At 39.0% G+C, this 13,200-nt stretch overlaps 1 pseudogene; it reads right to left on the bottom strand.

Moving 5' to 3' along the window:
- Window positions 1-858: 858 nt before the first annotated feature.
- Window positions 859-2,302, bottom strand: LOC109262581 (tubulin alpha-1 chain-like; annotated as a pseudogene).
- Window positions 2,303-13,200: the final 10,898 nt, after the last annotated feature.

Here is a 13,200-nt window from a genome sequence, read left to right as displayed (position 1 = left end):
GATAAATGACACAAGTCTAGAAGAAGGGATTGGCATCATGGATGGAGACGCCAGCACACAGATGACATATGTTTATGGTATGATGCCAAGCACACTATTAAAATGAAATGAATGAGTGAGGTTGTCAATGTGAATGGCAATTAGATGGATATGGGTACTACGGGATAGGAAAGAGTAGAAGATGATCATAAAACTTTGAGTCTGAAGGACAAAGGCCTTGGCCATACTTGGCTTGGATGAAGGATAGGGAATAAATGGAGGCAGACCCCAAAATGGTGACTTAAAATAAATCATAAAGTCAGGGTTGAAGGAGTCCAGCTGAGAATCCTTTAAATATGGGCACATCCACTACCTGCAATTGACCTCTACTTTGCCCCACCCACTCCATCAGGTATATAACTTCCAGACAAATATTCCCCAGCCCATAGCTTTCACCCTGTTAGTTGACTGCTCAAGAAACCATGGCTCCTTATCACCTGTCTCCTTATACCAGCATTCTAGATCACTGATCATTTGGCCTGTCTGAACTTTTAAGTCCTATGCTTGTCTTAAACCTCTGTACAAATCCTATACCCCCGCATCCTGGCATCTCATTGACCCCTGAGCACACCTGGGCTTTTTCACCTCCATGTCTATCTTGAATCACATGCTTTTCTTCTTATTTGCTATTTATTTTTATTTTTTTAAGATAGGGAATACTTTATTCAAACCCATAAGAGAAATGGACAGCTTGAATCTGTAACAAAGTGTCATGTTTTAAAGCATAGGTCAGTAATTGTATGTGAGAATATATACTTCTGCGTACAAATTAACTGATCAGACCACAGCTTTTCAATGTTTAAAACAGAATAAGCTTCCTTATAAAAGCAGTACCTTTGTGACATTTTTAACTTTAGGATTCTTCTTCTTCATCTCTCCTTCAACAGAATCCACACCAACCTCCTCATAATCCTTCTCAAGTGCAGCCATTTCCTCCTCGCCTTAGAAGACTCTCCTTCCTCTATTAGCTCACCCACATACCAGTGAAAAAAGGCACGCTTGGCATATATCAGGTCAAACTTGTGTTCCAAGTGAGCCCAGGCCTCAGCAATGGATGTGGTTTTGCTCAGTATGCACACAACTCACTCACTATACTTTGGCCAGGTCCCCACAAGGTACCACAGTGGAAAGCTGGTAATTAATGCCAACTTTTAAGTGAATGGGGCACCAGTCCACAAAGTGGATGGCACACTTGCCCTTGGTGGTGGCAATGGCAGCATGACATCTTTGGGAACTACCTTGCCATGGTACAATAGGCAGCAAGCCATGGATTTACCATGGCAAGGGTCACATTTTACCATCTGATTGGCTGGCTCAAAGCATGCATTTGTGATCTCTGCAATTGAAAGCTGTTCATGGTAGGCTTTCTCAGCAGAAATGACAGGGGCATATGTGGCTAGAGAGAAGTAGATGCAGGGTAGGGCACCAGCTTTATCTGGATTTCTGGCAGGTCGACATTTAGGGCTCCATCAACTCTGAGGGAAGAAGAGATGGAGGACAGAATTCGACCTATCAACCTATTCAGATTAGTGTAGGTTGGGAGTTCAATATTGAGGTTTCTATGGCAGATGTCATGGATGGCCTCATTGTCTACAAGGAAGGCACAATCAGAGTGCTCCAGGGTAGTGTGGGGAGTGAGGACGGAGTTGTAGGGCTTAACAGCTATGGAAACAAGGTGGGCTGGGTAAATGGAGAACTCGAGCTTGGACTTCTTGTCATAATCGACAGAGAGACGTTCCATTAGCAGGGAGGTGAACCTAGTACCAGTTCCTCTCCAAAACTATGGAAAAAACAGGTAGCCCTGAAGACTTGTGTGCTGATCAGCAAGTTTCTAAATTTGGTGTAAAACAAGGTCAGTGATCTCCTTGCCAATGGTGAAGTGCCCTTAGGCATAGTTATTGGTAGCATCTTCCTTGCCTGTGATGAGCTGTTCAGGGTAGAAGAGCTGGTGGTAGGTGACAGTGTAGACTTATTAATGACTGTGGGTTCCAGATCAACAAACACTTCCCTGGGCACATGCTTGCCAGGACTTCTTCTCATTGGAGGAGGTGTTGAAAGGGTCATCTCCTCCCCCAGAGGTTTTGTCACTTGGCACCTGACCATCAGGCTGGATGCCATGTTCCAGGCAATATAGAGCTCTCAGCAGATATTGCCAATTTGGACATGCCTGGCCAACATGGATGGCGATGCATTCATGTATGGTTGCTACTTTGCAGCTGCCAGGCAGATGGCAGAGAGGAAAAGGAGAGTCATTGCTTTTCATAGCACAGCACAACTCTTAGGTGGTTGATGTAAGAGAACCTGCCTACTTTCTCCCTTTTTAAAATGCATCTGAAACCCCTGTCATCAAATCTCACTATTAGTCTGAACTTTTGACGCTACCAAGTCCACAGTGTCTTTGTTCCTCCCCAAATTTCCCAACACCTAATGCCTGTGGCCATGTATGTGGTGTTTTTCACATGCTGTGTGATGCCAGCACTTTACATCTGTGGCATGTCTCCTTTACATAAATGTGTCACCTGTGGCGGATATATATAACCTTTGGGAAACTGAGAATTTCAGTTCCAATTCCTGTTTAGTGTGAATGAATCTCACAAGATGGGTGCCAGCTGACAGGAGAGAATAGTTAGGGACCTGAAAGAATTAGCACTGACTGGGCACCTGCTATGCATCAAGCAGCTGTTTTGATACCTTAGAAACAGTATTTCACCTCACTTTGCAGTAACTCTGCAAAGTAAGTTGTATATTCCCCAGTTTTCTAGGTGAGAAAACTGGTTCAGAAAAATTAGGTAAATTGGCCAACATTGCAAGGCAACTGAGTGACGGATCTGCAGTCAGCAGGGATATGTAAGACAACTCACATGGTTGTTAAGGGGGAACAGCAGCACTGCAAAGAACTTTGGAGGCAGGCAGGCCCCACGTTATTTTGGAGATTAAATGTGAAGATGTCTAACCATGCCTGGCACAGAGTAGGTGTTTAACAAATTATGGTTATTGCCATTAAATCATATATAGTATTTTAATTTAATGTTTGAATGTCCCATATTACTTAGCAAATGTATGACTTAGCATTTGTCATACAGTTGGTATAAGCCATTTGATTTACATTTTGCTAAGCAGTTGGTTTGACTTTATTCAAGAAAAGGATGGGTATACTGTCTCCATGTCCTCACACAGAAGAACAAAGTCAAGAGCCCGAGAATACATGGTGTCTCTTTTAGTCTACGGTAAGTAGTCTGAGTAAAGGCTATGTTTATTTTCATTACTGCCATTGCTGACACATAGGTGCTCAATAAAAATGTGTCCCATAATACTGGTAAATAAACGGCTATGTTTAGGAAGTACCATCAGGAATCCTATCATTCCTTTGAGCACATTCACTCTTATTATGATGATCCTATTGAATTGGATGTAGATACCATTCCAGTTGTTGTTAAACTGGCTCATCATCAGAACTTGTTTTTTGTTTTTTGTTATTTTTCAAATCACAGGTTTCTGAGCTATATCTCTTGAGAATCTGATATATTGGCTTTGGATGTATAGGGTTCTCCAGGAAGTTCTGCTCACCAGCCAGGTTTGGAGATACCACATATCTGGGTGGTAATGACCAACCTCCACCCCAACCCCTGGCCACACACATTCTCTTTCTCTTTTATGAGGCACTCAATGGCCTTGAGTCAAATTTCCTTGCGGCTGACCAACCATGGGTGGCAACATCACTCTTTCACACCATGCTGATCACAAGCTTCCTGAAAATAATGCCCATTGGAAGTGGAACAGCCACTATCATTCAGGTCTACATCATGTTTGAAAAGCAAAGAAAAGAGAAGGCAGAGGGTAAGTAGAGGTGCCATTGGTCCCATAGGCCACACTGCCAAAGAAGGCCACTGACATTGCTAAGTGCTTGTCATGAGGGCACCCTGAGTCTATATTTTCTGTCTTATACTTTCTGTCTGTTTTCTTAGACAACATGCCTGGAGGCTACCCTCCACCCTTCTTACTGTAACTATCCATGCTCAACCTGTTGGCCTTTACCTCTGAGGAACTGAAAGTTCTCTTGAACTTTCTAACATCCCCCACATGGCCTGATGTCAGGCTTAAGGACAGGTCTCAGAAATATCAGGATGGCAAATGCTACTCTTTGTGGCAATTCACTGTGTTAGAGGGGAAGCAGGAAGGGCACATGAAATGGGGACTCCGTAGCCATAGGCTGGAACCAGCCAGCTTTTTGCCTGTGCCACGCTCTTACTCTGTAGCTCCGCTCTTCTTTTTCTGAGCCCAAGAAAGCCCATCTTTCTTAGGCACCAACAAACCCTCAGCAAGGCACCGCCTCAGATTCAGATTTGTGTTTTGTTACAGATTGTGGGAAATATCAATTTAGAAGGGTTGCAAAGAAAATGTGATTTTAAAATGTGCTTTGAAAAAATTAACATCCTAAATATTAGAATATGTAAAAATTTTAGTGGGAGCCTACTTAATTCTTGAGAATATAAAGAAGATATGAAAAAGTCCTAGAAACATCAATAAAAATTTGTTTGGATATTATCATTATTTGACACACAAAAATATTCTAATGAAAAATTTTCACTGTATTAAATTTTAACATTCATGAAAATAAATAGTATATATTGTTCTAGATAGTTTAGAAATTTCTACAGTGATAGAAGGTTTGTTTTCTTTTACTTTTTGTTTTCTCATTATGATATACACTGAGGATAATGGAGAGATTTTTTTTTATTATTGTGGCAAAAAATACATAACATAAAAGTTACCATTCTAGTTATTTTTAAATGTACAGTTTAGTGCTATTGAACAGATTTTTTTTCTCTTTTATGTTTTTTGTGTTCTCTATATTATCCTTGCTAATTTTTATTTACTTTGAATAGGTATTCAATGATACTTAGGTATTTTGATGTCATGTAGATGCCCATCTTTGATTAAACTCCTAAACATGTACCAGTTAATGTGCTAAGTTTTTCCTAAGTGTTATCTCACTTATTCCTTGGAACAACCCTCTGAGGAAGGCACTATTAATATTTCCACTTTACAGAGGAGGAAAGTGAGGGTCAGAGAAATTGTATTGGCTGTTCAAAGGCATATGGCTAATAAGAGAAGCTGCTAGGAAGAGTTTTGTCTATTGGCAGAGCCTGGATGGTAAAACAACATTATTACTATCTTTGTGGGTTTGGATACCATAGATTGATGCACTTTTCTGAAGACAAAATTAATGCATATCCAAAGTGTGTGCTTACACATTTTGAATTTTGCCAATGCAAAAAAGTTTCAACAAATATAACAGAGCCTCAATGCATTTTACAATTTGTGTTAGGTCTCCCCAAAGGCTCTGAATAACTGTCACAACCCAGTATACCCAGTGATTTTGTAAAACTGTTTTTATTTAACCCCAAACGGAAGCATAAATTTCTCATTTGCATACAATGGGAGGAATAAACATTCATCTGTTATCATGTGGTGTGGTAGCTAGAATTCAAGCTCTGTAATCAAGCCAAGTACAAACTGACTCAGGTTTTTAGCTACTATTTAACCTCTCTCTCCCACTCTTTACAATGGGGATGAGAGGAATACCCACCTCCTCAAATTGAGATGATTAACTAAATTGCCAGGTATACTGCTAAATTCTAAATATAGTTTCCAACTTACGATGGTTCAGTTTAAAAATTTTCGACTTTACGACAGCAGGTAAGTGATACACGTTCAGTGGAAACCGTACCTCAAATTTTGAGTTTTGACCTTTTCATGGGCTACCTTTATGCAGTAATAATACTCTCTCATGACTCTGGGCAGTGTTAGTGAGCCACAGCTCCTAGTCAGCCACGCAATTGCAAAGATAACCAACCAACACACTTATAACCATTCTGTAGCCATATAACCATTCTGTTTTTCACTTTCAGTATTCACTAAATTACATAAGATATTTAACATTTTATTATAAAATAGGCTTTGTGTTAGATGCTGTTGCCCACTTGTAGGCTAATGTAAGTGTTCTGAGCATGTTTAAGATAGGTAAGGCTAAGCTATGATGTTTGGTAATTTAGGTGCATTAAGTGCATTTTTGACTTACAATATTTTCAACTGACAATGGGCTTATTGGGATGTAACCCCATTGTAAATTGAGGAAAATCTGTGGAAACTAGTTATAATTAGTCATTCATTTGGCAAATATTTATTGAATTTATCCCCTGTGCTAGGTACAGTACTGAGTTGGTACAGATAATTCAATGTGGTCCTAGCCTTTCAGACTCTGGAAAGGGTAGACATGGATGAACAACACATTATATTATGGAGGATATTATAACAATCTCTACAAAGTGGAAGAATGAAGGGAGGAGAGGAACTAGATGGGAGCAGTTGGGTGAGAAGGCTTCAGGGAGGAGGGGACTTTTTCTTAGCTAACATCTGCATTTCTATGCCACACAAAACTGTGCTGAATATTTAGTCCAAAAATTGGGTGTACAATGTAGTGATTCAACAGTTACATACATTATGAAATGCTGATGATAATTAAATGTATTACAATATTATTGACTCCATTCTCTATGTTGTACTTTTCTGTGTGCTGTGACTTATTTATTTTATAACTGGAAGTTTGTACCTCTTAATCTCCTCCACCCATTTCACCCATCCTCCCACCCTCCTCACCTTTGGTAACCACCAGTTTTTTCTCTATATTTATGAGTGTGTTTCTCTTTTTTGTTGTTGTTTTTTTGTTGACTTGTTTTGTTTTTTAGATTTCACATGTAAGTGAAATCATATGATATTTGTCTTTCTGTGTCTGGCTTACTTCACTTAGCATAATACCCTTTAGGTCCATTCATGTTGATGTGAACGGCAAGATCTCATTCTTTTTAATGGCTGACTACTGTTCCATTATATATATATCACATCTTATTTATCCATTCATCTATCAATGGACACTTAGGTTGCTTCCATATATTGGCTGTATCCAATAATGTTGCAGTAAATATAGGAGCGCATATATCTTTTTGAATTAGTGTTTTTGTTTTCTTCAGGTAAATACCCAGGAATAGAATTATTGGCTTATATGGTACTTGTATTTTTAATTTTTTGAAGACGTTCCATAATAGTTTCCAGAGTAACTGTACCAATTTACATTCCCACTAACAGTGTGCAAGAGTCCTCTTTTCTCCACATCTTCACCAACGTTTATCATTTCTTTGTCTTTTTGATACTGGCTATTCTGAATGGTGTGAATTAATGCATCATTGTGATTTTGATTTGCATTTCCCTGATGATGAGTGATGCTGAAAATCTTTTCATGTTTCTGTTGTCCATGTATTTGGAAAAATGTCTGTCCTGGTCTTCTGCCTATTTTTAATCAGATTATTTGTTTTTGTGGTGTTGAGTTGTATGAGCTCTTCATATTTATAAATATCTTCTCCCGTTCAGTAGATTGCCTTTTTATTGTGGACCTCATCTTTTTGTTATGCTGATGATTTCCTTCACTTTCCTTTTATTTTGATGCAGACTCGATAGTTTATTTTTGCTTTTGTTTCCCTTGCCTAAGGAGAGAGATCCAGAAAGATATTAAGGCTGAGGTCCAAAAGATTACTATGTTTTTTTCTTAATAAAATATTTAAAATTTATATATTTTTAAAAACCTTTATGCTCCTTAACTAAATTATAAACAAATCGCACTTAACACCAGAAAAGGAGAGAAAGAGTTTTTTGATGATGAAGAAAAGAGGTTAAGCAGAACCCTCCCTTGTCATTGGTAGTGTTCTGTGCTATGGAGAACTCACAACTATCTTTGGGTCCCGGAGAGCAGTTCAGTATGAACTGAATCTGACATTCTGAACTATTTTCCTAAGTCAATATCACCATTGAAAGGAAACCATTGATCAACCAAGTGAAGCCGCTAAAAATGGATTCCAGCCTAGGAAAAATTCACCAGGGAAGCTGTAAATGTGCCTGGCCTGTCTTGGCAAGGTTGGGCTCTTTGTGATTCAACTGGGGGACAGCTGAGGGCTGCTGGCCAGGTAAACCCCTAGCAATGACAACCTGGCTCACCAGGCTCCAGATCTGCAGTACTCACTCCTAGCACAGTAGAGGGATGGGAGGAAGAAGCAGCCCTCACCATGGTGGACTGGGCTGAGGTTGGGTCTGTCTTTGCTCAGTGTCCATCCTCACACCCTGGTTAATTCCAGCCTCCCCAGAAGTGTGACTCTATAATGAGGGGCTGGTGGTGGCCTTGCAGCCTCCCTGCCCTCCTTTCTTGCCTAGTGGCTCATCACACTTTAATGGAGATGAACAATGAGGGGAGGGGCCAGGAGGCCTGCGGATTACACAAAGAATGAAATTGTGCCTTGGCCAGATCCACGCCAATTATGTCTGAATAAACAAATCCATAGTACAAGCTAAGAGCCTTCCTTCTACCCCACCTCCCGCCCCCGCATTTTATTTATTTTTATCTTGGTCTGGAAAGTTGGACATATTCCCTGTACCGTCCTGGTACCCAGATGGCCTGTTTGAGTAAGCAGTGGGGAAGAAGGTCAATAATACATCAGCATGCAGAGTCTCCGCTAAGGTCAGTCCTGCATAAAATATACCGTGACAACCTGAGGGCAAGTTTAAAATGGTGCTCCACGACAGGGTAGGGGTGGGGGTGGGGTTGGGGTCAGTACAGATGCTGCCTTCTCACAATCGCTGCAAAATTCTGGCCCCCCAAAACTATATTCTACTGGGTTTGTGTAGTGGTTCTTTAGGAAAAGTTTTCTTCACACACAGGAGTGCTCATGATCAAGTAAGGAGGATTTTAAGAGGGTCTGTCTTCATATATAATTATCTGTCATGTTGAGAGGCTTTTTTGAAAATAATCAGATCCAATTGTCCCAAACAGGAACATAATGGCTACTGTGGTGTCAAATTCTAATCTGCTGAATGAGTTTTATGTATTTGTTTTGTCTCCAGATATGTTTTAATAAGATTTGAATGCTGAACTAGGCAATACTTACAAGTTTTTATCTGTTGTAAGATTCCTATTCTTGAGTGGCACTTCACAATTACATTTGATTATGACTGTTTAATAAAGACACAAGCAGATACCTGTGTATAGAGTCACTGGGGATTTTACAAGATTTCCTTCTGCTTTCTTCTTCCTTTTGAAGATTAGGGTAAACCCAACAGCACCTTTTAATGTAAAAAAAGAAAAGTCCGTTTCACTTTGGGAATTTATTCAAATTGGAGGCGAATACTGACACAAATATTCTTGAAGATTGATCCAGGTTGAAGCGTGTTGTGCATGGGTTTACTGTTCAACTTGCAAGTAATTTGTAAAGCCAGAGTCAGTCTTGACTATGAAACATTGTATCACTGTGATTGGAATCAATAGTTCTTGCACTGTCATTTGTCACATATTTACAAGCTTGAAAAATAGTTCATTTTGTCCTCATCCCATAACTCAAAAGATTGAATCAGAGCCCTGGAGGGATCTGCCAACAGGACACATTCATTACTGATCACCCGTCTTGGTGAGGCTATAATCACAACCATACCAAAAATAGAATATAAATAAAAATTAAAGCACTATTCATTTGGTACACTCTTAAATATTTTCAGCTTCAAATATTTAAAAGTCTGCTGGGAGACTTCAATCACCTTGGTGACCTACATCAGTGGCCACAAAAAGAAAATTCATTGAAGCTGATTTTCCCATCACTCTCTCAAAACATTCAAAGATACAATTTTTTTGAATGAAAAAAAAAGCAAAATCTAGAGTTAATGGTCCAAAAACTTCATAAAGTGTACTTCTTTTATTCACCTTGTGTATAGTTCATAAATGACCTTCTATTCCCATGAAAGATTTGTAGAAGATGTTTAAAGATAATGCTTTCCATTTTAAGATAAAAGATTTATGAATGATGGAACTTGTGTCTATGAAATCGCTAATCCCAACTCTCTAATATTTCAGATGGAGAGCTTCATAAAATGAAAAGACTGCCCATAAAGTTGTACTATACCTGCTGTCAGAGACAATCAGTAATGGAATTGCAAAGTGAATATTGAAAAGGATGTGAGACATGCACATTTTGGGTTATAATAATGTATTTTAAGTCCCCTTCACTTCACTGCCGTATTGATAAAGTATTAATGGTTGAAGTGTTGGGAGGCAATTATGATTCTTTAAACAAGTCCCCAGATGTTAACAGATGAACACATTGTTCATCAAATTTAGTTGCTAAAATAACCCCAAATCGTAGGGTTGCCCCTAGTTTCTGCAGACAATTTTCCTGACTAAATTCAAACTATGGGAGTTTGACCCATTTATCAAGTCTCAGCCTGAACCAACCTAAAAATTCCAGATTGCCTTCAAAATGCTCAGTTGGGTGGTACTCTACAGATATGGCCTGACATTCCTTTTACTAGAACAAGATTGAAAATTGATGCCATATACCAGTTGTTTCCTCCCTAACTCTCTAATTTTAATTTTAATATTTTAGCTTCTATGACTTTACTATTTATTTTATGAAGTGACACTATTTCTTTCATAAACATCCTCACTGAAAATGGATCTTGTCTGTCTCCATTGCTTTGGAGAAAAGATGGCAAGGACACCTCATAACAAAGGAGACTTGAACTTGAACATATGTGCATTAGAGTTCATGATGTCTGCGCATCTGTGCCTCTAATTTCAGAAAGAGAGGGTGGTAGACAAGGAGACTTGTACCCTCTGTTCCTGCAGCCAACTGGAATAGGTGTGGGCCTCTAATCCAGAGGTGACCCACCCATAAACTAGTCAGTGACATAGGATTATGTGTTCTGGTTTGAAAAGAAGTGCTGGGTAAATCAGACTCTTTGTCTGAAATATGGAACTGAGAGATGAATGAGAAGTTGCCTGTGGGGTATGTACTCAAGGCAAGAGGTTTTATAGGGATATGGTGAGGCAGCCATTACTGACCATGTGTAAGATGAAACAGCTTACCCTCAGAAAGAGGAGAGAATGCAGCTACCAGGCAGGACGTGCTATAAGGGAAAGAGAGAGAAAAAGCAGCCCTAGCTCTCGTGCTTTTATAGCCACAGTTTTTCAGCTTTGTTCAGATTCTTTCTCATGGAACTTCTGAAAAATGTCTCCTTCTTTGTTTGGAGCTGGTTTGAATGAACATCTGTCCCTTGAAACCTCAAAACACAGAACAAGATATATTTAATATTGCTTCCAAGTCAGAGCTAGCCTCTCAATTGGGGATATTTTTCCATTTGTTCCATCTTACTGGCATGCTTGTTTGAGGATCAGTGCATACTGAAGTTTAGGGTTGATGCCTGTCTTTGTACCTACCTCTTCTTCTCTAATAGGAGAGACAAGGTACTCAGATACAGAAGGAAACTGCCTGGTAAAATGGATAAGTCATTGTGCTGAGATAGGCTTGGGATTGTGCTTATAACTAACAAACTAATTGGAAGCCTCAAATATCCTACTAATAGAGGTGGGTGACTTAAAATTTGAGGATAGGAATATGGGGAGGTGACACAGCCCAAAGGAACATCATTTTGAGTGGAAGAAAGTTTGTTCTTTTAGGTAAAAAACATAAGGCAGCATCAATGAAGTCAGGGTTTGAATTCTGACTCTGTCATTTCCCATCTGCATGACCTTGAACAAGGTACTTGATGACTCTGAGTCTCAATTGTATTTATGAAATTACGATAATAGTTACTTTTTCCACAGAGTGGTGATAATTAAGTAAAATAATGTATGCAAAATATCTGCATCATTTTCTGAGACCAATGGAAAGCTTCATCATTGAAGCTTATTTGCCTGTCACAAAGCTCATCATGTGTGCTTTAAAATCTTTTTTGGGGGCGCCTGGGTGGCTCAGTCGGTTAAGCGTCACACTTCAGCTCAGGTCACTATCTCACAGTCTGTGAGTTCGAGCCCCGCGTCTGGCTCTGGGCTGATGGCTCAGAGCCTGGAGCCTGCTTCGGATTCTGTGTCTCCCTCTCTCTGCGCCTCCCCCATTCATGCTCTGTCTCTCTCTGTCTCAAAAATAAATAAACGTTAAAAAAAATTAAATAAAATCTTTTTTTATACAGGGAAACTCAGGAAATTTAGTGAGAATACGCTCTACCTCACAAATCATTTCTGAGAGCTGGTTTGGTGGCAAATGTTAATGCATATATTTTACTGATAAGGAAGCCGTTTCTCAGAATAAATGAAACTCAAACTCAGATAGAAGTGAAATACTTGAAAATGAATCTGTAGGGAATTTGGGGGCAATATGACATATCCTCCTGAGTTTATTAGGGGGACTTGTGATTGTTGCAAACCAGAACCACTGATAGACTATTTCATTGCGTGGTTCTAAGATCTGATAAAGTACTTGTTTATTGTTTTTCTTGTGGTAGAAACCTCAAATGTTTAAACAATAAATTTCCTATGAGGATATCCTTAAATAGTCATCATTATGCAGTTCCAAAAACTGAATTCATGTCTATCTACTTTAAAAAGGCATTAGGTTGTGATCATTACTAATACTTTAAGCTTATAATGATCATTTCTGATATTAATCTATGTATATGCTAGTCCTTCATCTGCCACTCTTAGCAGTTGAATCCTTCATTAAGATCTCACCCACTTCATTTGTGAAGACAGGTGGAAGATAATGCCAAATGTTTATTTCTTTGTTCTCTATATCCTAAATTTCATTGTCATGCTTAAAGACCCAAATTGCCCTTGACATTTATCTCTGTGCACATGAGAACTAACAGATGAAACCATATATATAATATATATGTATGATATATATATATGATATATATATATACCATATATATATATACCATAATGGGATGCTTATTAGTTACTATTTCTTCTGCCTTTCTAACTTGCTGTAGCCCCTTTGTATAATCTGACTAATTTTTCCTGGGACAGAAAATCATAGAGAATTAACCATAGCAGAATTCAAAGAAACACAAGCTAAAGCCAAAGGAAATAAGGGAAGGCACCCAGCAAGAACACATTTATAAATGTCAGATGTGTTTGATTTGTGGCAATTATGTGGAGAAACTTAATGATACATCCCCAAAGTAAGTAGACTATGTGACATTATGAAGCATCGGCATATAGTGAAAAAGGTTGGCTATGCAATAAGATAATCCCATCTTCAAAATTATTGGGAAAGAACTGGATGT

This window comes from Panthera pardus, unplaced genomic scaffold (assembly GCF_024362965.1).
Source record: "Panthera pardus isolate Hobbes unplaced genomic scaffold, ASM2436296v1 HiC_scaffold_24, whole genome shotgun sequence".
NCBI classification, from domain to species: domain Eukaryota; kingdom Metazoa; phylum Chordata; class Mammalia; order Carnivora; family Felidae; genus Panthera; species Panthera pardus.
Note: the sequence above shows the minus strand (reverse complement) of the source record. Positions and strands in the feature narration are given on the sequence as shown.